This window comes from Callorhinus ursinus, unplaced genomic scaffold, assembly GCF_003265705.2.
Source record: "Callorhinus ursinus isolate GAN/ISIS: 27379988/994484 unplaced genomic scaffold, GSC_fseal_2.0 scaffold18, whole genome shotgun sequence".
Classification (NCBI taxonomy): domain Eukaryota; kingdom Metazoa; phylum Chordata; class Mammalia; order Carnivora; family Otariidae; genus Callorhinus; species Callorhinus ursinus.
This window is the reverse complement of record NW_027397080.1, coordinates 10,750,196-10,774,657: the sequence shown is the minus strand read 5'-3', so window position 1 is coordinate 10,774,657 and position 24,462 is coordinate 10,750,196. Positions and strand designations below refer to the sequence as shown.

Genomic DNA, 24,462 nt, shown 5'->3' with positions numbered 1-24,462 from the left:
TCCCTGGCTACTCAAAGAGAAGCATGGTGGATATGGCATCCGCCCTTGGAAAGCCAAAATGCAAACATTTGTGGGTGTGTGTGGATGTGATGTTGAGTCACAATATTGTTAATCAAGAGGAAGTTTAGGAATCGAGGCAAACTTTCTCCCACCTCCATTTGCTGACAATTAAGGCAGGCTGGCTGTGAATTACCAGCCATCTTTCCTTTCTCTTCTAACTCTTGTAATTGGGGTAGAATCCCTCTGTTAAACAAGCATGCCTCCAGAACTTGAGCTAAGTTAGAGCCCTTTATAAATTAGGCAATAAATCAGAATATGTTTCCCCATCTGGTATCCAAATTTAGGAAATCTGTGATTTTTGCATGAGCCATCAGGATACACGGCAAACCAGGGTTCTGTGGTATTTACGGGTGCTTGGGAGGTGTGCTGTGGTGGAGCCTCTGTGCTTTCTAGGAACTGCTGGGATGCCACTTCTAATGCTGTCGTTTATTACCTGTGTAGCCTTGGACAAGTATCTTAATCTCTCTGTGTGTCTCAGTATTTTCATCAGCAAAATGGGAGTAATAAGAGCACCTGCCTCATAAGGTTGTCAAGAAGTTTAATAAGATAATCCGGGTAAAGTGCTTAGAATGCCATCTGGCAGAGAGGGACTCAGCAAACATTAACAACCCCAACTACTACGACTGAAGTTCATAAAATTCCAAAAGCATGAAGGCATCCTAGTACAGGAGACCTTTTGGAACAACACCAAGCAAATGTGCCATCAGTGAGTTCTCTCTCAGACCAGGTGGCCTCCCCTGCCACAACTGTCCACCGTTGCCCAGCTTGGGTTAAACCCACCCTCCTGCCTAGCATCACACCTGCAACTTTACAGCTGAACATGGCTGTAGGAAAACCCCAAACCATGTTGACTGCTCTCCCTGTTTATGTCCCCAACCTCAAATAGATTCTTCGTGCAAGCTGGTAATTATCCTACATGCTCCTGGCTCCTGTTCTCTCCCGTGTCCTAGAAAACCATTTCACACCTCCTTCCTTCTGTTCCTCCTCCTCTTCACCCTCAGCTATAACCTTGCTTCCTAGCTCCTTGAGAAAATGGAGACACTCAGAAGGTAGCTTTCACAGATTCCAAATGCCTCGGCTAACGTCCTGATTGATACTTGCATCTTTGCTGGTTAAGTGCTACCTTGCTCTTTCTTCTGTCTTAGGCCAGCCTCCCACCCCTGGGGCACTGGCTCTCAACCCTTTTGGCCTTAGGAGAGTAGCTGTCAACCTGAAAGTATCTTCTCTGTTTCCCTCACATCAATTTTCTTTCTCTTTTTGACCAATCTCAAAAGCATTCAATGATTGATTAGAAAAAGAAAAACAAACAAAACAAAACAACAACCCTCTTGATTACACCTCCCTCATCCTAGACAGTGCCCCATTTCTCCACTCCCCTCTACAGTAAAGCTTTCCAGAAGCATGGCCTGTACTTGCTCTATCTGTGTTCTTTCCTCGCATTCCCCTGGAACCCACTGGACCATTCTTATGGCTCCACCAAATAGCTCTTGTCAGGGTCACCAGCGCCTTCATGCTGCCTAATCCAAGGTGGGCTCTCAGGCTTTCAGCAGCGGTTCAAACAGCTGATCATTCCCTCCTTCTTCCCTTCCTTTTCTTCTCTTAGTTTCTGACCCTCCTCTAGGCTTATTGGGCAGGAAGTCTCCTCAGCCTGCTTTGCTGGCTCCTTCTTATCTCTCTTGCCTTTCAACACTGAAGGGCAGTCTCAAACTTCTCTTCTCCGTCTGAACCAGGTTGTCCTCTCTGGTCTTGTGGCTTGAAATACCACGTCTAGGCTGATGACTCCCAAGTGTTGTCTTCAACCCAGACATTACTTATTGAACCTTTAATGGATGTCTCTAACCTAAAGTACCCAAAATTGAACTCCTGATAGCTCTCCCCACACTAGCTCCTCTTGGAGCTTTCTTATTTCAGAAAATGGCAACTTGATTCTTCCAGCTGTTCAAGCCCCACATCTTGGAATGATCTCAACTCCTCCTTCTATCCCCCATATCCAAATGGATATTTGTCAGCAAATTGTGATGGCTCTCCTTTCAGAATCAAGCCAGAATGAGACTATTTCTCACCACCACTGATGTTTTCACCCTGGGCCAAAGACATGAATGGATGTCTCCTACCTGGATTATTTCAATAGTCTTTACTATAGGCCGAATATTTGTGTCCCTGCAAAATGCATATGTTAAAAAATAATCTCCAGTGTGATGATAATAGGAAGTGAGCTGTTTGGGAGATGTTGAGGTCATGAGGTTGGCGTCCTCATGAATGGGATTAGTGCCCTTGTAAGAGGAAACTCTCTTCCCCCTTCCACCAGGTAAAGACACAGAAGGAAGACGGTGGCCTATGAACCAGAAAGTGAGCCCTCACCAGTCACCCAATCTGCTGATGCCTTGACTTTGGACTTTCCAGCTTTCAGAACACTAACAAATGAATTTTTGTTGTTTATAAGGCATCCAGCTTATGGTACTTTTGTTATAGCAGCCCAAACTGACTAAGACAGCCTTTTAAAAATTAATTAATTAATTATTGAAGTACAATATTATATTAATTTCAGGTGTACAACATATTGATTAATTAATTCTATACTTAATGCTCACCACAATAAGTGTAGTCACCATCTGTTACCATACAATGTTATTGCAATCTTATTGATTATATTCCTTATGCTGTACTTTTCATCTCTGTGACTTATTTATTTAACTGGAAGTTTGTATTTCTTAATACTCTTTATCTAGTCTATCTATTTCCCCTCCTTTCCCTCTGGCAACCAGTTGTTCTTTGTATTTGAATCTGTTTGGTTTCTGTTTGTTTGTTTTTTGTTTTTTTAGATTGCACATATAAGTGAAATCATATGGTATTGATTTTTCTCTGACTGACTTCTTTCACTTACCCTCTAGGTCCAACCATGTTGTTGCAAATGACAAGATCTCATTCTTTTTTATAGCTGAGTAACATTCCATTTTGTGTGTGTGTGTGTGTGTGTGTGTGTGTGTGTGTGTGTGTATCACATCTTCTTAATCCATTCATGTATTGATGGATACTTGGATTGCTTCTATATCTTGGCCATTGTAAATAATGCTACAATAAACATAAGGGTGCATATCTTTTTGAATTAGTGTTTTCATTTTCTTTGGGTATATATCCAGTAGTAGAATTACTGGATCATATGATATTTCTATTTTTTATTTTTTTAGGAACCTCCATTCTGTTTTCCACAATGGTTGCACCAATTTACATTTCCACCAACAGTGCACGAGGGTTCCCAAAAGGAAATGGTTTAGATCAATAGTAGTTTAGTAGCTGCCACACACACAAAAAAACCCCAAAACAAACAAACAAACAAAAACTGAAAGTCAATATAAGCCTGCTCCAGGGCATATGACCAATTCTGTTTTTTTGGGTAACTTTGGATAAGTTAAAATCACTATACGTTAGTTTTCACTCTCCAAAATACTCTCACCCCAATTCCCTTTTCTCCTAATCCTACTATACCTTTCAAAAGGGTGAAGAGTTTAAAATTTGTTTGCCCACACTTAGCCAGTTTTTCACTTTTTCTATTGAATTCTACTGACTGGCCTATCTCACAACCCATGCTAATGCCTGAGATCTGCTGCACGGAGGCTTGGAGGAAAATTTTCCATCTTGTTACACTATTATTGTCATCATTGAGAATGTCTCAGACAAAGGCAACGGCATATCCAAAGGCCCTGGGGCAGGAAAGAGCCCAGGGTGGCTAAGAGAATCTGTGGCCTTCAGACTCTGTGTGATGGCTCTGGTTTCAGGTTGCCTGGGTTAGCCTCTCAAGTCTACCACTGACCCATTGTGTAGGCTTAGACAAGTCATGTAATGTCCAGGGCTGTTTTTATTTTTGTATAATAGAGGCATTGATCTCATAAGTATATTGTGAGGATTTAATGTGATAACACATCAAGAGCACTCAGAACTGTGTCTGGCATGTTCGCTGTTATGATTGTTATTATATCACTACTATTTTATCATAGTTATCAACCATCCTTTGCCTAGGTCCTTAGTTCAGAGAACTTATCCTTCCAGGCTGTTGCTACCTTCCTAATCCAGTGCCCAAATGGCACAATTACAGCCCCCTGGGGCAAATTGCATTTTTCTTATAGATGCTGCAGCTGAACTGAGGTCCAACCGTTGGCCTTGTGGCCCAACTTTTCAGTTAGCATGTGTTCTGAGTGCTTGAACTTTGATCAGCATCAGATTCATCTCTCCACTCTTGCCCTGCTTTTTCATAACTGCACTTGCTTTGTGCAGCTTGGGTCAGAGTTATATTCATTGGAGCAGTTGTTCTGGAATCCTTACTTTGCCAGGAGACTCATGTTCACCCATGATGCAATTGTCTTTAAATCTTAGCCCAGAGTCAGACCCAGGAGGTCTCTCAGAAGCCTGTCAGAATCAAATCCTTGTGAACGAAAAGAGATTGGCTAGACTCTCTGATGCTCCCTGTCAGCCCTCCTTCCCCAGGCAGAGAGGCATCCTTCCCTGTTCCTCTGGGACCTACTCCAGACAGCCAAGGGCCAATAAGATGGCCAGAAGTTCCGCCAGGTCAAACCCTCTGGAAACAAGAAATCTCTGTACAACCAAGGGAATCTCTAGTCGCCTATCTGATGGCCTTTCATTCCAAGCAACATGCAACAAACAGACACTCCAACAGGACAAAGGGATTCTGACAGCTTGTAGAGTTCATTGTGGTAGAGATGTGAGCTCAGTGGAGCAGGTTTGCTGCTGACATCTCTCTGCAGCATTCACCTACACACAAAAAAGAAATAAGGTTTAACTCTTCATGGAGCCTGTCTCCAATTTAGCTCTAATTATTCGTTCATTTAATCAGTTAATCAAGAAGAATTTAATAAACACTTATTACGTTGTAAGCACTAAGACCAGCATTAGGGACACCAGGGTAAATAAAGCCTCTTCTTTCCATGAGGAACCCATGTGTCTAAATACACAACAGGTTACATAACAGTGTACAAAATGCTGCAGCACAAGTGAACATCAAGTATTATGGGAACACGGAAGAGGAAGGGGCTAAATTTTGCCTGCCAGGGGATGGTGAGCCAGAGATGGCTTCATGGAAAGAGGGACAAAGCCGTGTTGAGGAAACAGAGAATGGGGAGTGTGTTAACAAAGTTATTTTGGTTGCAAGTAACAAAAATGGACTGGTTAGTTTAAATAAAAGAGAGTTATTGTAAGGCTCCTGGTTGTTTCAAGGCATCCAAGCGAGAGATGAATAAGTAAATCTCACAAATGGCAATACCCCAGAAGTTTGGGAGACCTTGGTGGCAGGAATCTATGATTTTCTTTTCTGGAGGGCATACATGGACAAAACTCTCCTCCACCAACATCTCCTCCCTGGGTGTCTCAGTCCAAAATTCCAGATTCTTAGAAGAATCTGATCAGCCCCCCTGGAGTCAGAGATCCATTCCTGGTTTATTTAGCCAGACCTAAAAATGCAGCTCAGTTAGTTCAGACCCAGCCGCTGACCTAGGGCACTTCCCAAAGAGGAGTCATCAGAGCTTGATGTCCACCCCAAGAGATGGCTATAGCAAGGAGACAGGATGTTTGGTTGGAGGACAATGTGTTGGCAAACGCGGTGAGACGTGGAGGCAAAAAGGTGCATCGTGTGATTGTGGCAAATGAGTTTGGGGTGAGTTTCTTTTGTACAATCTGTGACATTATATGTACAATGAGTGTCCACTTGTCATGTCATATTTGTATGCATGAAGGGAACCTGTTATTCATAGTCTTTTAGTTAAAGTTTGGGGTATCTTACACAAAAAAGGCATTTGTTAGAAACCTATGAGGGGTGATGAGAATGACCAATTGAAAGGGACATGAAGACGAAATCACACTTGGAACAGGCAGGACTTGGACACCTCCAGGAAATCCTGGTAACAGACGCCTCTCTGCCTTCCTCTGGTCATCATTACTGGAAAGAATGGAGTTGAACAGTGTACAGTATATGTAATAAGGTTTCTAGTGAGTTGGTGAACTGATGTCTTGTCAACACTTAGAGGATGAACATTAAAGAGTGAGTCATATGTCTCCTTATGCATTTGGCATGTCTGTCTGTCTCCCTCGCTTTGCCGGCCAATGATCTGGGCATCTTCCTTTCCTGACACCTTCTCAGTTTTCTTTTGGAGAATTATCTCCTTCTGGTGGATCTTTTTGCTCAGTGCCTTGGTACAGTCAAAAATAAACCCATGAAAAAAGTTCATCTTTTCAGACTCTGTCTCCCTAAACTTTGAATCCTGAGCAAGAGCATAGGGTGAAACACACTGTTCTCAGTGAGAAATTTAATCCAGATGTTGGCTTCCCAGCACAGAAGCTGAAGGAGTCCCCAAGGGATGCTCCTATGGCTAATCTTCCTCTCACTGCTCTGGTTCAGGCAAGGGCATACCTAAGACTGAGGAGCTGTGATTCAGATTCCCCTCTCCATACTCACTGGAGACTTATATTAGGGGAAAAGGAAGGCAGAAAGTCACCCTCACTCAGGAAAGCAGTTCTCTGTCCTTATTGACTATGATAAAGAAATTAGAGCATTTTGGAATTTCTATAGCAAGAAGCAAAACAAAATTGTTCAAGGGTTCACGCTAGCTGGCCACCATTTATAAAATTACCGTAAGAGTTATAGAGAGAACCCATGGATGTTGCTTTGTAGGTCAGTTCAAGCAGGCATCCATTCTTATTGAACAGTGGATCTGCCCTGATTGGTCAGTGCAACATGCTGATTGGTTGGCACTAGTGCCATATTAGTGTTAAATATTTTGGTTCTTACCTATATATACTACGTATAAGGCACTTTGCTAAGTGCTTTGCAGAAATCATCTCATCTGATCTTCACAGATGACATTAAACAAATTTTTGATAGGTATGGGTCTTATTTTATGGATTTTATTTATCCCCCTTTCATAGATGGGGGATAGAGGTCAGAGAGGCTCGTTCCCTATCACTTAGTAGTACGACTAGTAAGTGCTGGAATCAAGATTTGAACCCAGAGTCCACACTCTTCAGTGCTTGGTTACCCTACCTCAATTGCCCAAGATAATTCATTTGTGCAGAACAGTCCTCACTCTGAATTTATGGTTCTTTGAGCCATGGCTTGCAGTGTTATTTGTATCTTAACTCTCACTTATCAGGTTGGTAAATTCCGGGGACACAGGTGTAGATGGAATATGAGAGTACTGGAGAAACTAGCTTTGTCTAGAGATTCAACCAAGGGGTTGAACCTCAATGATGATTTTCCGCCTTCATTCTTAAGGTTGAAAGGCAGATCCTTTTGTTCAAACGCAATCATATATGGAAGTTCTGTGCTGAGAGCACAGGGGCCCTGGGGGTCACAGTATAAAAACTGCTCCTGGCTGTGATACTCTCCTAAATAAAATGAGTTGGGATGGGGTGAGTCAGCACTCTCCTTGCATTCAGTGCTCAGCAAGAGCTCTGGGCTAGTATCTAGTACCATGGACTTAGCATGCCCCGGCCCTACATAGCCTGACCCAGGCTACAAGGTCACTGGGACTCAGTGCCTGGGAGGTGTGCTCTGGGATTCGTTCCTGTGATGCTGTTCCTATTCCTCTACTCAAGCTTCTGTTTCCATTCCCTTTCTTCTCCCACAGCTACCACTGAGCCGGGAGACTTGTCCTAAATCCCAGCCTCCTCAGCTAGACTCCAATGCACTGCTCGGACCTTTCCAGGATCCTGTCCCCCTCTTTCCTCTCCCTGTTCCCCCTGCTCCTCTGGACAGACTACTTGAATCATACCACTGTCACAGGTTGTGAGGTTGGGTCCCCCAAAAGCAGACCCTGAAGATCCATGTGAAAACAATTTATTACAAAGGGTTTCCAGGAAAATCTAGCAGGGGAATGAGGAGGTGAGACAAATGAAGGAAGAAGCCAGGCAAGGTATGACCTCAAGCAAAATCTGATGTAGGGTACCTTGGGCTTAATTCTGTAAGGGGGCTCTGAAGACAACCCATGTCATATGTCAGAGCTGCCCCAATCAGGGGCAAGGGAGTTGGTGTTTATACCCTTCTGGTGTCTGCGTGCACAGACAAAATGAGCTCCTGTGTCCTATGACAACCCTTTAACAAAGAGATACAGGATCTGGAGGGGAGCAAAAGCACCCTGGGAGCTGGGTGCACAAAAATGTCTCAGGGATCTGGGGATTTGGGGCAGAGCTTTGAAGGCATTGGCCCCCCACACTCTGGGTGTGGTACCTCATTAGCTGTAGCTTCTCTGCAGCAATCTACACTCTTAATGACTGACTTTCTTGGGTGTGAAGGTGGGAAGACTCTGTTTACTGCCTACTCAATATCCTTTCCTTCCTTCTTTCTTGCCCACTGAACCCTGATTTTGATCAGAAAGCAATGTACCCCGTCCTTGGAGATGAGCCATAATTAGTCTCTAATCCAAATGTGACATTTCTAGTCCTGGCTTTCCTGGCAATTAACGCTGGCCTTTGAACTTATTTGGGTTGTGAAATAAAGAACAAATATATACTGGTGTCTGTCTCTGGTTCCTGGCACAGAGCTCCTAAATCTGTTGGAATTTCTTGGGTAATAGGAGTCTCTTTTGTTCTAATGAGGTGACTCTTGGTTGGCTTCTGCATGGGGGCTGGTCACCAGAAAGACCAAGTCATGATTAGAAGTTTGAGACTTTCAGCCCCAACCCATCTTCTGGGCAAGAGAGAGGGGCTGGAGATTACATTGATGATTGATCATGTTTAAATGATGAAGCCTCCATAAATCCCCAAAAGTACGGGGTTTGGAGATCTTCCAGGTTGGGAACATATTCATGTGCTGGGAGGGTGGTGTCCTTTATAGAGACAGAAGCTCCTGCACTCAAGAGCCTTCTGGACCTTGCCCTGTGTATTTCTTCCTTTGGCTGTTCACCTGTATCTTTATCATATCCTTTATTTTATAATAATCTGGTAAATGTGAGTAAGTGTGTCCCTGAGTTCTGTGAGCCATTCTAACAAATTGTCAAACTAAAGGAGGGAGTCATGGGGACCCTGATTTACAACTGGTTGGTCAAAAGTACAGATGACAACCTGGGACTTGCGATTGGCATCTGAAGTGGTGAGGAGGGGTCTTGTGGGACTGAGCCCTTAACCTGTGGGATCTGACACTAACTCCACATAGATCCTGTCAGAATTGAGTTAAATTGTAGACAGTTAGTGTTGGGGAATGGTTTGATGTGTAGAGAGAGCCCCTGGGCACTTAGTAAGCAGGAGTGAAGTGTGGTAGTAGTGTGACCACATAGGAGAAACATAGGAGTGAGTTTTTCTTGTACATAGGCTAGTTGGACCTGCATGGAAGTCTTTTGAGTGGTTCTGGGAAGACTTCTACTTTCTGATAAAAAGGAAAAGGCAAGGTTAGTGCAATCTCTCCCTTTCCCTCCCTTCCTCCTTCTTCCTGCCTTGAGCATGGGTGCCATGTCCAGAGCTGTAACCATCTTATAACCATGAAGCAAAATGCAAAAATAAAGACCAAGAGCATTTCAAAGGCCAAGAGCACTTCTTTCATAATCCAACTGCTGAGCCATTTCCAGAAGTTTCCCACCTGTATGCTCCTTGTGGTGTGAGAAAAACAAACTAACTCCTATTTGCTTAAACCTCTTTTAACCAATTTTTCTGTTGCTTGCAACTCAATGCATTCCTAGGCAACACAGGAGCTTGTGGGAGTCCAGCGTGACTTCTCCATACTCCCATAAAGGATGGATGGAGACCTTTCTGGGATGCCAGCACAGAGCACAGCCACCTGCTCAATCCTGGTCCCATCTGGTCCTATCTTCTTCCTGTTCTGGGTGAACCATAAAAACACAAGTCTTTTGTGATCAGTCATGAATGAGGCATGGACAAAGTGGCAGCAGAGCTTGGCAAGATTCTCTGAGTAATGGACAGGGAGAAATCCTTTTATGCACTGTCTATTTTTAGACCTATAGGCAAAGAGAGAACCAGCATAGACACTCCAGAACTATGAAAATAATAATGACTTAAAGATACAACTATAAATACAACTGCTATTTATTGAGCATCCACTATATATTTGGTGCTTTATACTCGTTATCTCCTTTGCACAACCACTCAGTGATGTGATTACCATTTCATCCGTATTTCAGATGAGAATACTGAAGCTCAGAGAGGTGAGGTAACTCACCTAAGCTCACTCAATTAGAAAGGGACCAAATCTGAAGACATGCCCAGTCCGTCTAATTCCAGTGCCCATGATGGGAGCAGGGCATCAGTAAGTGTGAGATGCTCTAGTGAGGTAAAATGTGGGCAGAAGATAGGAAAGAGGGTGTCTAACCCTGCCTTTGTCTGCAATTCACTGCAAAACTTCCAGGTTCCACTGGACATCCTTCTACAGCCCTGGAAAGATGGCCAGTGCTGATGACTAGTCCAGATGTCCCATGTCAGCACCAGCCTTTAGTCTTGTTTGGGTCAGAACTGGCCCTGTTCACAAAACAAGTGTTCCTCTGAAGTGTGCCCAAGCTAGACCTTGACAAGCCATTCACCTGAGGAAGTCTAAGTCCTCCCACCTGCTAGCATTCTTGCTGTTCTGCTGTGGGGCAAGTTTCCTGGGAATGAGTGAACTCTTCCCCCGTTCTGTGTCAAGCTTGTATGTCCCTGGAGGCATTCTCAATAGATTACTCCAACTGTCTCTTGAGGGCAAAGTCATTTTGGACTTTATAAGACCGGGACCCTGAAGAGTCCCTTCCTGGCTGGTAGCACTTTCAGATTTCCCAGATCATTTTACCTGTTCATGCATCTCTCCCTGAGCTGCTGCAAATGCTATAGCCAATGGCTTATAACTGTGACCTCCTCTATATATCATACGTGGCTAATAGGAATCTCCTGGCCTAGAGAAGCTTGGGATGTTACACTACCTCCTCCAGAGGTGTCCAATGACTTAATTGGCTGACATGAGGGCACAAACACCTGGCCCCTTTGTCTCACTGAATGACCACTCTATGACGTGACACTCCAGAACACCCTTTGGGTCAGGCAAGGTTCAACTTTACTGGAGGCCACAGATTTTCTTGGCTCTTTCCCCTTCCCTATCCTGCTTCCCTCCTTCCTTTACAAGATTTCCTAAGGAGCTCTCCCTCAACAAATCATGTGCACCCAAATCTCGCAGGCTCTATTTCTAGAGAATCAGACCTAGGACAGACACTGTGCTAAGACCACATTTTGCAAATGTCACTAAGCTCTGGATACCATTCAGGGACTAGGACTTGAGATCCATTTGAATCTTGTAGCCAGACAATCCCCCAGCCTCACAGCCTTGTCATCTGTGACTATTCACCTCATCGATGGAAGACCCTTTCTCCCCTCCAGTCTCTTACCTTCTCCAGCCCTCACATCCCCACATGGCTCTCTGCTCCTTCACCGATCCAGCCTTACAGCTTCCACTCTCCCAGTCCTGCCCAGTCTGTTTCCCAAACAGACTTCCCTACATACTTGGACTTTTTCCGGAACACTCTTTGCACCCCCAACCTTAACAGAGAATGAAATGTCCTGGGAGGACACTGCTGCCTTTGTGGTCTTCTCAAGTCCAGACTGCTCATTCTGCTAAGGTACAAAAACTCAGGTCAGCATTCTCCTCACTCCTCATGACCACTTCCAAGCCATTACGCCTGCATCCTCATATTAGAATGTGTTTCCTTTGTTTCTCAGGCCATCTGGTTATATCATTAAAACTGGCCAATTGCCTATCCTTTGGCATAGCAATTCTCCTCCATACAAAAATATTAGTGCAAGATGAAAGGATATATGTAAGAACATTTGTAATGGTATTGCTTGCAACAGTAAAAAAGGGGAAATTAGAAATAATCTAAATACCTATCAACAGGAAGCTGACAAAAAAAAAATCGTAGTGCCGTTGCACAGAGGGTCACCACACCCCTATTAGAAAGAAGCATAGGATTTTTGTACTGACGTGGGGAGACATGCACGACATGTAACAGTATGTTGAGCAGAAAACTGTAGACAAATATAGTACGATCTCATTTTGATAAAAGAAAAATATGCAGATCTTTTTAAGACTAGAAGTATTAATAGGCTGAATGACCCTTAGTTAGCAATGTCCCTGCAGTTGCTGCTATGGTTATGGCCAAGGGAGTGTTCAGAAGAGCCACACAATCTTCAAAGTCATAAAATGAGAGCAGAAACCATCTAGCTCTTGGTATGATATACTGATGCTCACTTTGTTCTCCTCGCTGGGGTCTAATAGGTGGTGGTAAGATTCAAGGGCTCTGAAAACCCCCTTCAAAAGCTTTCTAAAATATGCCCCTCAAAGTTGCATATATGGGAGAGATCCAGGCGGGACATCTACTCTGAGTGCCAAAAAGTTGTCATGAAATTCAAGCTTCATTTCCTTCTCTTTTATATCAACACCCTCTCCCCAAATACTAATCCAATCAGTCTAGTGTTATCTCTTCCCTTCCTATTTCTTGTCAGTAGGGCACTGGTGGAAGTGTGTGGGGTAGAGACACCCACAGAGGGGAGAATGTGAAGATAGGGGCTGGGGGAGGAAATTTTGACTTTGCGTTGATTGCTTTTGTAATGTTTGGATTTGCTGCTAGAGTATGTATTATCTTTGTAATAACAAATAACGATTAAAAATGAATGAAAAAAAAATACTACCTGAACTGTTATGTCCACAGAACACTTAACTGAAGAGAAAGCCCTGATGAAGAGGGTCCTATCAAGTGTAGTGGTTAAGAACGGGGACGCAAGAACTTCATTTCCTGGGTTCTGAGCCCACTTCTTTTTTTTTTTTTTTAATTTTAACATATTTTTATTTAACTCAGTTTATAAAAAATATTAATAGTTCGGGGTACCTGGGTGGGTCAGTCAGGTAAGCATCTGCCCTCAGCTCTGGTGGTGATCTCAGGGTCCTGAGATCGAGCCCTGTGTTGGGCTCCCTGCTCAGCAGGGAGTCTGCTTCTCCCTCTCCCTCTGCCCCTGCCCCCCCACTCATGCTCACTCCCCCTCTCTCTGAAATAAAATCTTTTTAAAAATGTTAGTGGTTCAACATGCAATTAATATAAAGGTTACTTTTTTTTTAAATTTTTTTATTGTTATGTTAATCACCATATATTACATCATTAGTTTTTGGTGCAGTGTTCCATGATTCATTGTTTGTTCATAACACCCAGTGCTCCATGCAGAACGTGCCCTCCTCAATACCCATCACCAGGATAACCCATCCCCCTCCCCCCCTCCCCTCTAGAACCCTCAGTTTGTTTTTCAGAGTCCATCATCTCTCATGGTTCGTCTCCCCCTCTGACATACTCCCCTTTTCTTCCTCTCCTGTTTTCTTCTTTTTCTTTTTTCTTAAAATATGTTGCGTTATTTGTTTCAGAAGTACAGATCTGTGATTCAACAGTCTTGCACAATTCACAGCACTCACTGTAGCACATACCCTCCCCAATGTCTATCACCCAGCCACCCCATCCCTCCCACCCCCCACCACTCCAGTAACACTCAGTTTGTTTCCTGAGATTAAGAATTCCTCATATCAGTGAGGTCATGTGATACATGTCTTTCTCTGATTGACTTATTTCACTCAGCATAACACCCTCCAGTTCCATCCACGTCTTTGCAAATGGCAAGATCTCATTCCTTTTGATGGCTGCATAATATTCCATTGTGTATATATACCACAACTTCTTTATCCATTCATCTGTCGATGGGCATCTTGGCTCTTTCCACAGTTTGGCTATTGTGGACATTTCTCAGCCCACTTCTTAATTAGCGTTGTGACCTCAGGTAAGTTACTCCAGACTGACTGCACAGTTTGTGCCCTACACAACTCCAGGGAGCACCATTCACATGGACAACAATGAGAATGACACTTGGATTCATGTGATGCGGTCGCATAGGAAAGCCCTGCCTCTCTGTGTATTCAGCTACCACATCTGTGAGATGAGAATAATGATAGTACCCATCTTCTAGGCTTATTCTGGGTGTTTGGTGAGTTCACCCATGTGAAGTGTATGAAATGGTGGCACTGGAAAATACATTCACTGTAAACATACAGTGAATGTTAGTTATATTTACTATTACTATCTCCATCATGATCATCATCAAGATAAATTCGGGAAGGGAGTCAGTGTCCTTAAGTCCTGATTTGATCTCTTGAGCACAACCTTCAAGCAAAGCTCTAACTTTGCCCAAAGGAATGACCTTTACCTTCCCCCAGGAATGAAGTCCTGGTTGTCTAATGTCTGTGCTAGAGAACTCTTCTCCAGAGAGGTTGATGGCCTAAAGACAATGGTGCCCACAAGAGATGGAGGTGATCTGGAAAGCTCCCCGAAATTGCTACAAGCCGGGAAGGAAATTCCCATGGTCCTGGCCTTATGAAGTCCATGCTGACCTCTGTCTCCACCCTCCAGCTTTCTGACTACAGGTTTTGCTACAGGCGACCTCATCAAGAAGCTCACCTTTTTAAGACTTTGTCTGAACTCTGATACCGTGTTACCCTTATTAGAAATATTTGCACTTTAAAGGATTCTTAATCTAAATTAAAATGAAATATCTCTGATGGTGCAATTTATAGACCTTTTACAGACAAAAGAGAGTATTTTGGACTGAGGGGCCTTCCAAAATTCCACCCTACAGGTGGCTATTTCCAGCTAACCTTGAGAAGCATGTGTCCCTGTTATTCTTGCAAAAGTCTTCCTTGTGGTCCTGTAACTATGTCACCTTGAGTTGTATATTCAGGAGCAGAGAATATATAGCAGAACCTGTGCAGAGAAGCTGATGGTACCAGATCACACTCCAGAATGCAGCTACTAGGAATGAAAGGCAGGATTCTATCCTTACACCTTGAAATTATACAGAGGGAAGGAGTGGTAGGTTGTGGGGAAACTTGGAATTGCCCCACCCATTGACTTTTTTTTAAGATTTTATTTATTTATTTGACAGAGAGAGACACAGTGAGAGCAGGAACACCAGCAGCGGGAGTGGGAGAGGGAGAAGCAGGCTTCCCGCGGAGCAGGGAGCCCGATGTGGGGCTCGATCCCAGGACCCCGGGATCATGACCTGAGCCGAAGGCAGCCGCTTAACGACTGAGCCACCCAGGCGCCCCCCACCCATTGACTTCTGCATCTAGTTGGTTACAAAGGAGACTTGGGGGAAACACAAGAAGTCAAAGTTGTAGGCAGTCCTTAGATCTCAGACTAGGAGCTGGGTGTGACCTTTGAGTTATCCTACCCTGGACGGGGGGTGGGATGGAGGGTTGGGACAGGGAAAAAGCTGTCCCATACTCATACCAGGTCACACAGCCCTGCAAAACCTTCAACTTGCCAGCCCTGAGGGTCTGAGATTTGTCTCCATGGGGATGAGCTGACATGCTTTATATCACCTCTTTCATTTCTCCGTCCTTCTTCTGTGAGTTCACTCAACACACCTCCCTTTTCCCATACTCTAGCTGTCAGACTCCTGGGTCACCAACCCCCGCTCCCGTATACCTTCCTAGTAGAGACGTCAACTACACAGACACATTCTGGTGACTGGAGACTCCATCATCTTCTGTACCATCACTCTGCATGGAATCATTCCATGCCTTGTATAGGTGCTGTGCCTAATCTTCATAGCAAGTCAGTGAAGTTTCTTGTTTTAAGACTAAAGGAATTGAGGCTTAATTCTCTTCATCTGTAAAATGGGAAATATAAGACCTATTTTGTTTGATTGCTGTGACGTCTGGAGATAATGTTAGTGATGTGCACAATATAAGACAAAGTGCTCCACACACTTTGTCTTTGCACAATATCCAACTCTCGTTCTAGACCATAAGCTCCTCAAGGGTCTGGAACAGCACATTTCTTAGTTTTAAACTTTATTTAAGGGAAGTTTTGTTTAGAATAGGGTCCCTTAATAAGCTGTGGGTGGAGATCAACAATTCATAGAATAAGTCTCTTTAGAGATAACTTCTTTGTTATGGTCTCCCAGATTAATGTGTCAACTTATTGGGGTAGAATGAGAATCATAACTATCATCATGACAATAATTATTATTTATTGAGCATCAACTATAAGCCTGGGACTGTGTTATGCATTTTACAAGCATGGTGATATTTAATTCAAGCAGTGTTGGAGCCAGCCCAAGTTCAAGGTTGCAGAATGGAGAAAGCAAGTTACATAGGCGTACCCTTAACCTCTTCGTTATATTCAGGAATTTATCGACCCCTATCTCCAGGCCCCATTACTCTTGAGGTACATGCCTTCACCATCCTGGCTTTCTTGGCAGCTTAATTGCCCAACAACTTATTTGGAGGCTGCAGAAAACTCAGATCTCCAAGTGCTTCTGCTTCCTTTCCCCTCTTTTCCCAGAATCTCTAGCATTGAGTCTGAAACAGACTATCAAACTCTTAATTAGATGTTGACTTCTAGAAATCTATAATAATACTAATAGCAGTTACTGCTTATTGAGCCCTTACTAACTACATTAGCTCTTTTGGCATTATAACCACTCTGAGTTAGTACTATTACAATTCCCATTTTACAGATGTGCAAGTTGGAAATTAAGTCATTTCATTGTGGGTTACCCAAATAATAAATGGCAGAGTTGACAGTTGAACTTATGTGTGCCTCACTTCATAAACTAAACTCTTCACCTGACCCTTGAGCCATCCTGCCTTTCATGTATGTCTCAATACTGCTGTCCCAACAAGAACAGAATTGCTTCAAGCACATGAGCTTTCCCCATGGAGGTAGTCTAAGGGAAAGGGAAAGGTATGTGCTTTTCTTTTGAAGATAGTCATGAGCTTGAAACATAGCTTACCAGTTACTGGCTAAGAAATATGTCTAGAGAAGACAGATGTAGACTGTGAATTAAGGTTGCTTTAAAGAAATACGGATGAGATATAAGTTGGGCTATGATGGGTTGAAAGTTTGGGGCTCCAGATAAGAATGTCTGTAAGTAAGTCCTCTGTTCAGAGGCTGGACCAATTGTGGTAAACATTACTAGAACTTACACATATCTGATTATTTTCTTCTTCCTAGGAAGCTTTGAAGTTAGGTGGTGCCACATGACTAATTCTGGTCAAGATCGTGAGCAGAAATAATATGTGTCACTTTGGAAAATGCAGTAAAAGCTCCTAAATGACTCTCTGGCCCTCTCCCCTGCCATGGCAAACATGTGTTAAGATGCCAGAGTCACAAGGTGGAAGACCATCAGATCCTGAATCACTGCTTGGAAGGAATGGCCCTGGAGAGCCCCTGAACCTGCTGCAGACTTTGCATGAGTAAAAAACAAACCTTTGTTGTGTTAAGCCACTGATATTTTGGGGTTGTTTTTGCAGCATAGCCTAGTTTATCCTGACTAATGCCACTATATAACTCATACACTCACCTGGCCTGATGATTAAAGGGTTGAGGGAAGAAGGCCTGGTGAAGGCCAGTAACTGGCAATGGATGGAGTGGAAAGAAAAGGTGTGGTCAGATTTCAAGAATAGGGACTGAATCTCAAATCCTCTTGAACAAAGAATGAACAGTCAGAAATGACCACCAAGAGAAAGTGACACGTTTACCCAAAGGGCCAAAGCTACACACAGATCACAAAGGAAGAGGGTTGATTTCTGCATGCACTCCACCCTCCAACCAAGGTCCTATGCAAGCCGGTGCAATTGCCCCAGCATCTGGCTTCTCTGTAATATAGTGAGCTCCTGGGAGAAAGGCACCAATTCTTATTCAGATTGAAGATCCCCCTCAGTTCTTTGCTGTCTTCATGGTATATCTTGAGTTGAGTAGAACTCAAAAGCTTCCTGAGTTATCAAAGGAAAAGATGGATCTTGCTTGAATTAATTCTGATTTCCTTCCTGAGTTTCTCTCCTGTGGTTCTTGAGGTTGACCTAGACATTTTCTATAGCATAAATTATTTACTCATGACATTATTTGACTGATATCTGTCCATCCATCTCACATTTAACCGCATGAGGGCAGGTTCTGTGTCGGGAAGATTTCTGGATCCTACCATGGGGTCTGGTCCATGGTAGGTGCTCCATAACAGTGTTGAATGAATGAGTAAACAGCTGATGTATGAATTCAAGGTGGGATATTTATGCTTCTTGCCAAGTGAATGTGTCCCCTAGGCCTCTCTTTCCCAGCCTTGCTCTTTGCCAATTCATCAAAAGAGGCCACCCCATTTTGACCCTCTTAGTCTCTAAGTCTACCGGCCTCTCTGACTTCTGAAGAAAGCTCTTCATTTGAAACTTCTTTGACTTTTCAGGACACGAGCAGAGAGAAATGGGCCCTTCATTTAGCTGATTGACCAACAAAGGAGAAGTTTGAGACAGAAAATGAATATAGATCCAGCTGCAGCAATTAGAGGGGAAATCGATAGAACATCATCAAGAACATCAGACGTGTATAAGTCGGCATCTCCAGGGATGGGTTGGGGGAGCAGTGTTCATTTCATTTTTGGTTTCCTAACTTAATCCCCAGCAAGTGAAGAGGGATAGATGTGGTGGATGGGGCGGGGTGGGGGGGGTGTGGAGGAGGAGAGAAGACGGGCAGGACCGAAGAAAGAGAAGCAGGGATCCCTTCTCTTCCTGCCACTACCCCTGCCTATGGCATGCAAGTCCACAATAATAAACCAAACCTCTCATACTGCCCCGCATTGAGATTCAAGCAGGTTTGGGTTTGAATCTCTGACCACCATGTACTAGTAGCAAGTTGTGCATGTGCAGGTTACTGTGCCTCCCTGAGCCATGCTTTACTCATCTGTAAAATGGGGTTTGTGAGGCCTGTTGCACACGGTTGTTATGAGGAGTAAATGAAAAATATACACAAAGACCTGCTAGCAGGTGCTGCTGGTGCAAAGCAGATGCTGGTTTCTCTAACACTCCCTTGCTCAGCCCTTTGACCCAGCCAAGGTTCTTTGCTCCCTTTTCAGCTTGTGTGAGGCTCTTAGCCTTTGTTGGGTCACACATGTCTTTGAGTTTTTAATAATAAAATGTAGAGGCTAAAGGTATGGATTTGAGATTCAGAAAGACCTGGGTTCAAATACCGTTTCACTTCTTGCTGGCTGTGTGATCTTGAGTATGTTACCTACCCTCTCTGTGCCTTAGTTTCCTCATGAATAAAATGAGAATAACAGTAGTACCCACCTTGTAGGGCGTGACAAGAATTAAATCAGTAAATATGTTAGAGCTTCAAAAGAGTGCCTAGCTCACAGTAAGTTTGAGTAAATGTTTGTTGTCGTTAATAAAAGTGATGGAAACCCCTCTAGTAAAATGCACACAAGCATGCACGTGTGTGCAATCTTGTGAATCCAATTCCCAGTTCCTGTTTAGTGATTCCTGCAGGGCAGAGTCTAGCCCAGCATTCACTACTGTGCATCACCTGGCCCCTCAGCTACAGAATCAGAGCTGTAGGTTCATGGATGCCCCACCTGCTCCTCGTAAGAGGTCACCTCCAAACTCTCCTACTAGAAGTCAATGCCATGGCTTTCAGCTCTGTCCACTTGAAAGCCCTGAAGAGAGCTCTTCCAGGCAGCAATTTAAGGCAGAGATTCTATTCAGGCTTGAGAGAGGGACCAGCAGTCCAAACCCCAAAGTTCAAGAAGTCCAGTGGATTTTGTCTGACCTGGGCCGAGGTTGACACCCAAAGCGTTGACCCCAGAATAGGAATAAGGCAGCCATAGGTGGCTCTGATCATGCCAGGGTGAAAAGGTACTATTTGGGTCTGTGGGACCCAGACAGTGGCTAAAAGCACAGGGTTTGAGACGAGCTTGGAGGCAGGCATGGAGGAGGCATCTTGGTGGAGGGGAGGCAAGGCCCCAGGCAGCAAAGCTGCCATGATTCAGGACTTAGAAGCAGAAGGAGAAACCAGGGGCTAGGTCAGAAGCCTGTCAGTAGGGGCCAAGCACACATGCAGGACAAAGAGGCTGTGGCTTGGGACTTGTGAGACCTATCTCTAGCCCATGTGGCAGGCACAACTCCCTCTCAGGAGCCTCTGACCTTGAAGGGCTCCTGCCCCACTAGGTGGAAATGACCCCACAGGGCTGACCCATCTTCTCTGGAAGCCCATGGAGATGCTGCTTAGGGTTGCTGCTCCTCTAAGCCAGAGATAGCTGGGAAAGCCTGTGGTGGCCTGTGGAGTCAGGAGGACTCACAGCACAGAGCTGGTCTCTCAGTTGCAGCTGTGCTATTGGCGGACAATCAGGGGAAATCTGCTTTGGCCAGATGGAGCTGCCTTCCTCCTCCCAACAGGCAGGCAAACCAACTGCTGGGATGGGCCACCCATGGGGAACTTTAACTTGGATTTGTTCTATCTAAAGGTGCAATGGAGAAGCAGGCAGTGCCGACATTGTCTGGGAGGTCCTACCCTACAGGGGACAGCCAGTGATAGAGTTCCTGCATAAGTCATTGTCATGTAACTCATTAACCACAGAGTCCAACATCTTTCCTTGGACATAGTGGAGTGAAAAAGGAAAAGACTTGAGTGGCCACTAGGTTTGAATCCCAACTCTGCCACTTGTTAGCTGTGTGACTTTGGACAAGGGCCTTTACTTCTCTGGTCCTCAGGGTTTTTTTTTAACTGTAAAATAGAGGAGAAGCATACCAATTTTAACAAGATCCCATTTGAGTCTGAATGAAATTCAGATATATGTGGAGTGAGCTTACCAGAAACTAGTTGTCCTAAGAATTAATGTAACCTTAATGTAACATCCATCCATCCAACCATCCATCCATCCATCCATCCACCCACCCACCCAAGCTTAACTACAGTTTCACCCTCTGCTCCAGTAGTAAAGCTGAATCAATACAGTCTGTATTTGAGGCCTCAGGAGTTTCATGTGGCTGTGGCTGTGGCTGTGGTCCAAAATTAATACAAAATGTCTTTGTGTAGAGCAGCCAACTCTCTCCACCATGCAACTAACCGAAAGTCCCTAGAGAAAGACTCAGGCAAGAGTGGGAGAGAAGGACAGGCACAGGGAAGAGAACCAAGGTGGAAAGTGGCCTCCATAGGGCTACGACCTCTGCTCACAAGCAGGTTGCCCTGGTGACAAGGGCATCCTGCTGGTTCCTGCAGGAGCAAGGATGGGGCTCACCTTTTATATGCAGTCAACTTCACATGAGAGGGAAGGGGTAGAAGACAGGCTTGATAACTATGCTACTCACTCACACCTTCATTCAACTCACTGTCAGTCTTATTCAGGTCACAGAGATACGTGGGACTCATCCCTGTCCTCAAACCACCAATGGTCTTATACTCTCAATTGTTTCACACTGGGCATCTTCCGTGGAACTCAGGTGAGCTTCTCTCTGGCTCTTGGTCCTCAACTTCAAACATGAGACAGGTACCAGTATGACTCACCTTTGAATTCGGGGTCCATTCCCGATACTCAATACCAACAATTACATTATTTTTGCTAATTCTACCAAATCCAATTATTTTGCTCACGACATTTTATTGTCTAAATACAAAAGGAGTTCTTGGTTAATTCAGAAAATTTGGACAACATACAGAAAAACACAAGGGAAACAAAGCCAGTAATTGGCCACCAAGTGAAAAATAAAAATATTTGGAAAATGCATGTTTCTAGGCACACAAACACACACCATTTATGGTGTTATCTATATTGTTTTGTAGCCTGCTTTTTTTACTCAGCAATATGTTGCAAACAGGTCCGTAAGTATTCTTCTTTAACTTCAGTTTAATGGCTCCACAGCATCCCATAGTATGGATATTCCATAATTTGTTTAATAAACTGCCTGTGGTTGGATATGCAGATTATTTCCAGGTTTCATTAACATAAATCTTTATTGAATATACTTATACATAAATTGTTGCACATATATTTGCTTTGATCATTTAGATGAATTCACAAAAGTAAATTGCTGAGTTGAAGATCCGTATGCACATTTTTAAGGCTTTTGATGGATGTTGTCAAATTGCCCTCTGAAAAGGTTGCACCAAATCACACTCCCCCAGCAGGCTCCAAGAATGCCCAATTTCCCACACTCGTTGTTGATTTAATTTGCATATCGTTTGTTTCCAGTGAGGCTGAATGTTTTCTCATATGTTTATTGTCGATTTGTAATTTTTCTTTAGTGAATTGCCTACTTATGCCAATTACCCATTTTTATGGGGGTGCTTATCTTTTCCTTTTTGACTTCTGAGAGCGCAACCTATAGATCAACCTTTTGTCTATAATATATGTTTATTAGACTTTCCCCCAGTGTGTCATTTCCTTTTAATTTTGCTTGTGGTGTTTTTTTGACCCAGTGAGGATTTTATATTTAAGTAATCAAATTCATCAGTCTTTTCCTCTATTGTTTTTGCTTAGAAATGCTTGAATGCTTGGTAATGCTTAGAAAGACCCAACCACCCCAAGTTTATAAAAACATTCCTCTAGAATTTTTCTCTAATTCTTTCATGGTTTCAATTATTTTATATTTAACTCTTTAACCACTGAAATTTATTTTGTTTTATGTTATGCTAATGCTGTAGCTTTAACTTGTTTCCCAAATAGTTAACAGACCCTCCCAGAACCAGGTTATTCTTCCTTCCCTAATTTGAGGCCCATCTAAGCAATTTAAACAATAATACCTAATGGCTCTGCAGATCACAGTGATTCCTCTGAAGGGAGTAACAGATGGAAGAGAGGATGGGAACATGATGCTTTCATCTTTGCCCCAATTGGGTCCTGCATGTCCATCATTACTTATCCAAGAATATTTGCAAAGTACCTACAATGTGCATTCTGGAAGGTGTTGGGAATAGAGGGGGAGTAAGGGCATTTCTGCTCAGTGCTTTCCAATGTCTACATCAAATGTGTAGTTGATGCTGTGGTGTGCCACCTAAAGCCCCCATAGGATTAAGTCACTTACTCCCCAAGTGGTCAGGAATGTAGGCAGCTGATGGCTCTCAAATCCCTCCCTGGGAGGTGTCCTCCTTCCCTCAAAGGGTGCTGCCTCACTCAAGGTAATATGCCTTCTCCAGGGACAGCCCATATCCCATAACTGATCTATGAGTAAAGTCAAAGGCCCAGCCTCCTTGCCTTCATTCAGGCCAACTTTGAAGGGCCACTCTAGTTCCAGAGTACCCTGTAGGATCTGCTGAGATCTCAGTCACAGCTACTATGCCCTAACTCAACCTTCCCCTCTGCCCAATCCTGTCTCCCTCATTCATCCCCTTCAGGAGTTCCTAAGAGCACAGCCTCCCATGCCTCCACTCTTGCATGATAGACTGTCTGTGTGCAAGTCTCTATCTCCTGAGATGGGTCTAAGGTCCTGCCTTTGCTTGGCTGAAGACGATGGATGGATGCAAGGTGATTCTTAGGGCCACAGCATGCTGGCATGAGTGAGGTTCAACGCAGCAGGCTTGGTGCCATCTTCTTTACCTTTCTCACAAGAACTTTATACATCTCTTGAATTACATGATGAGCTCTGAGCAAGAGAAGGACTTTTTGCATCAAAAGGATGAGTTTTAGCTTTAGCAACAGAATTATGGCTTCCAAGTCCTCTCCAAACAAATTTTCACCAATTAGGCCCAAGCTCAAGGACAAGATACTAATAAATGCCACAGTTTAATTAGCTTGTTCTCACCCAGTTCCACCTGGTGGTGTTTCATTTCCCTGATCTGAACAAAACTGGATCCTTGTACTTCAGACTTGAAGCATAACTAGCTTCTTCTCATAAGAATATTTACATAATTGCTTCCAATTCTTGGCCAATTTTGGACATGTGCATCTGTGCGAGTGTCTATGAAATGCTCATGCGTGTGTGTGTGTTTATGGGAGGCATAAAACTTGAGACTGAGGGCTGGATTGCTCTTCAGATCAATCACCACAAAGAAGACAGATGCACAGAAGCTCCTCCTGAGATGTCTATATCCAATCACACATTTTGCTTTTTCACTTTTGGCTGCAGCAAACTCAACTCAACAGCTCCAGACAATAAGAAGTTTTATTATCTTATATTACAAGAAGTCCAGAGGTAGGGCAGCTCTCAGGTTGATTAACTGAGTGGCCCATAGATGTCATCAAGGACCCGCACTCGCTTTATACTTTCTGTCTGCTATCCAAAATATCTTCGCTTTCTCCTAAGTCTGGTTCTCCCCAAACCTGCAGCCATTTCCCGCATCTTATCTAGGCCTAGGCCTGCTGACACTGGGAAGAAGACAGTACCTTCTTTTCCATGGGTCCGGTTTCAAGAGCAAGTGAATCTCTCCCAGAAGCTCCTTTGCAGACTCCCTTTTCATTTTACTGTCTAGAACTGATTCCCAGGCCCTGGCAGTAAGAGTGGGATTAACCAAGACTCGTTTAGACTCATTAGGATGTGAGGCCAAGGCTGTGTTCACTTCTCCCAAGGGACAGGGCAACACAGGGAAGGTAGATTTAGAACAAACTAGGGGTTCCATTGGGAGGGAG

The 24,462-nt window shown here is 43.8% G+C and overlaps 1 pseudogene; it reads right to left on the bottom strand.

Moving 5' to 3' along the window:
- LOC112811878 (large ribosomal subunit protein uL18-like) overlaps window positions 1–21,423 on the bottom strand; it is a 79,029-nt pseudogene extending 57,606 nt beyond the window's left edge.
- Window positions 21,424–24,462: the final 3,039 nt, after the last annotated feature.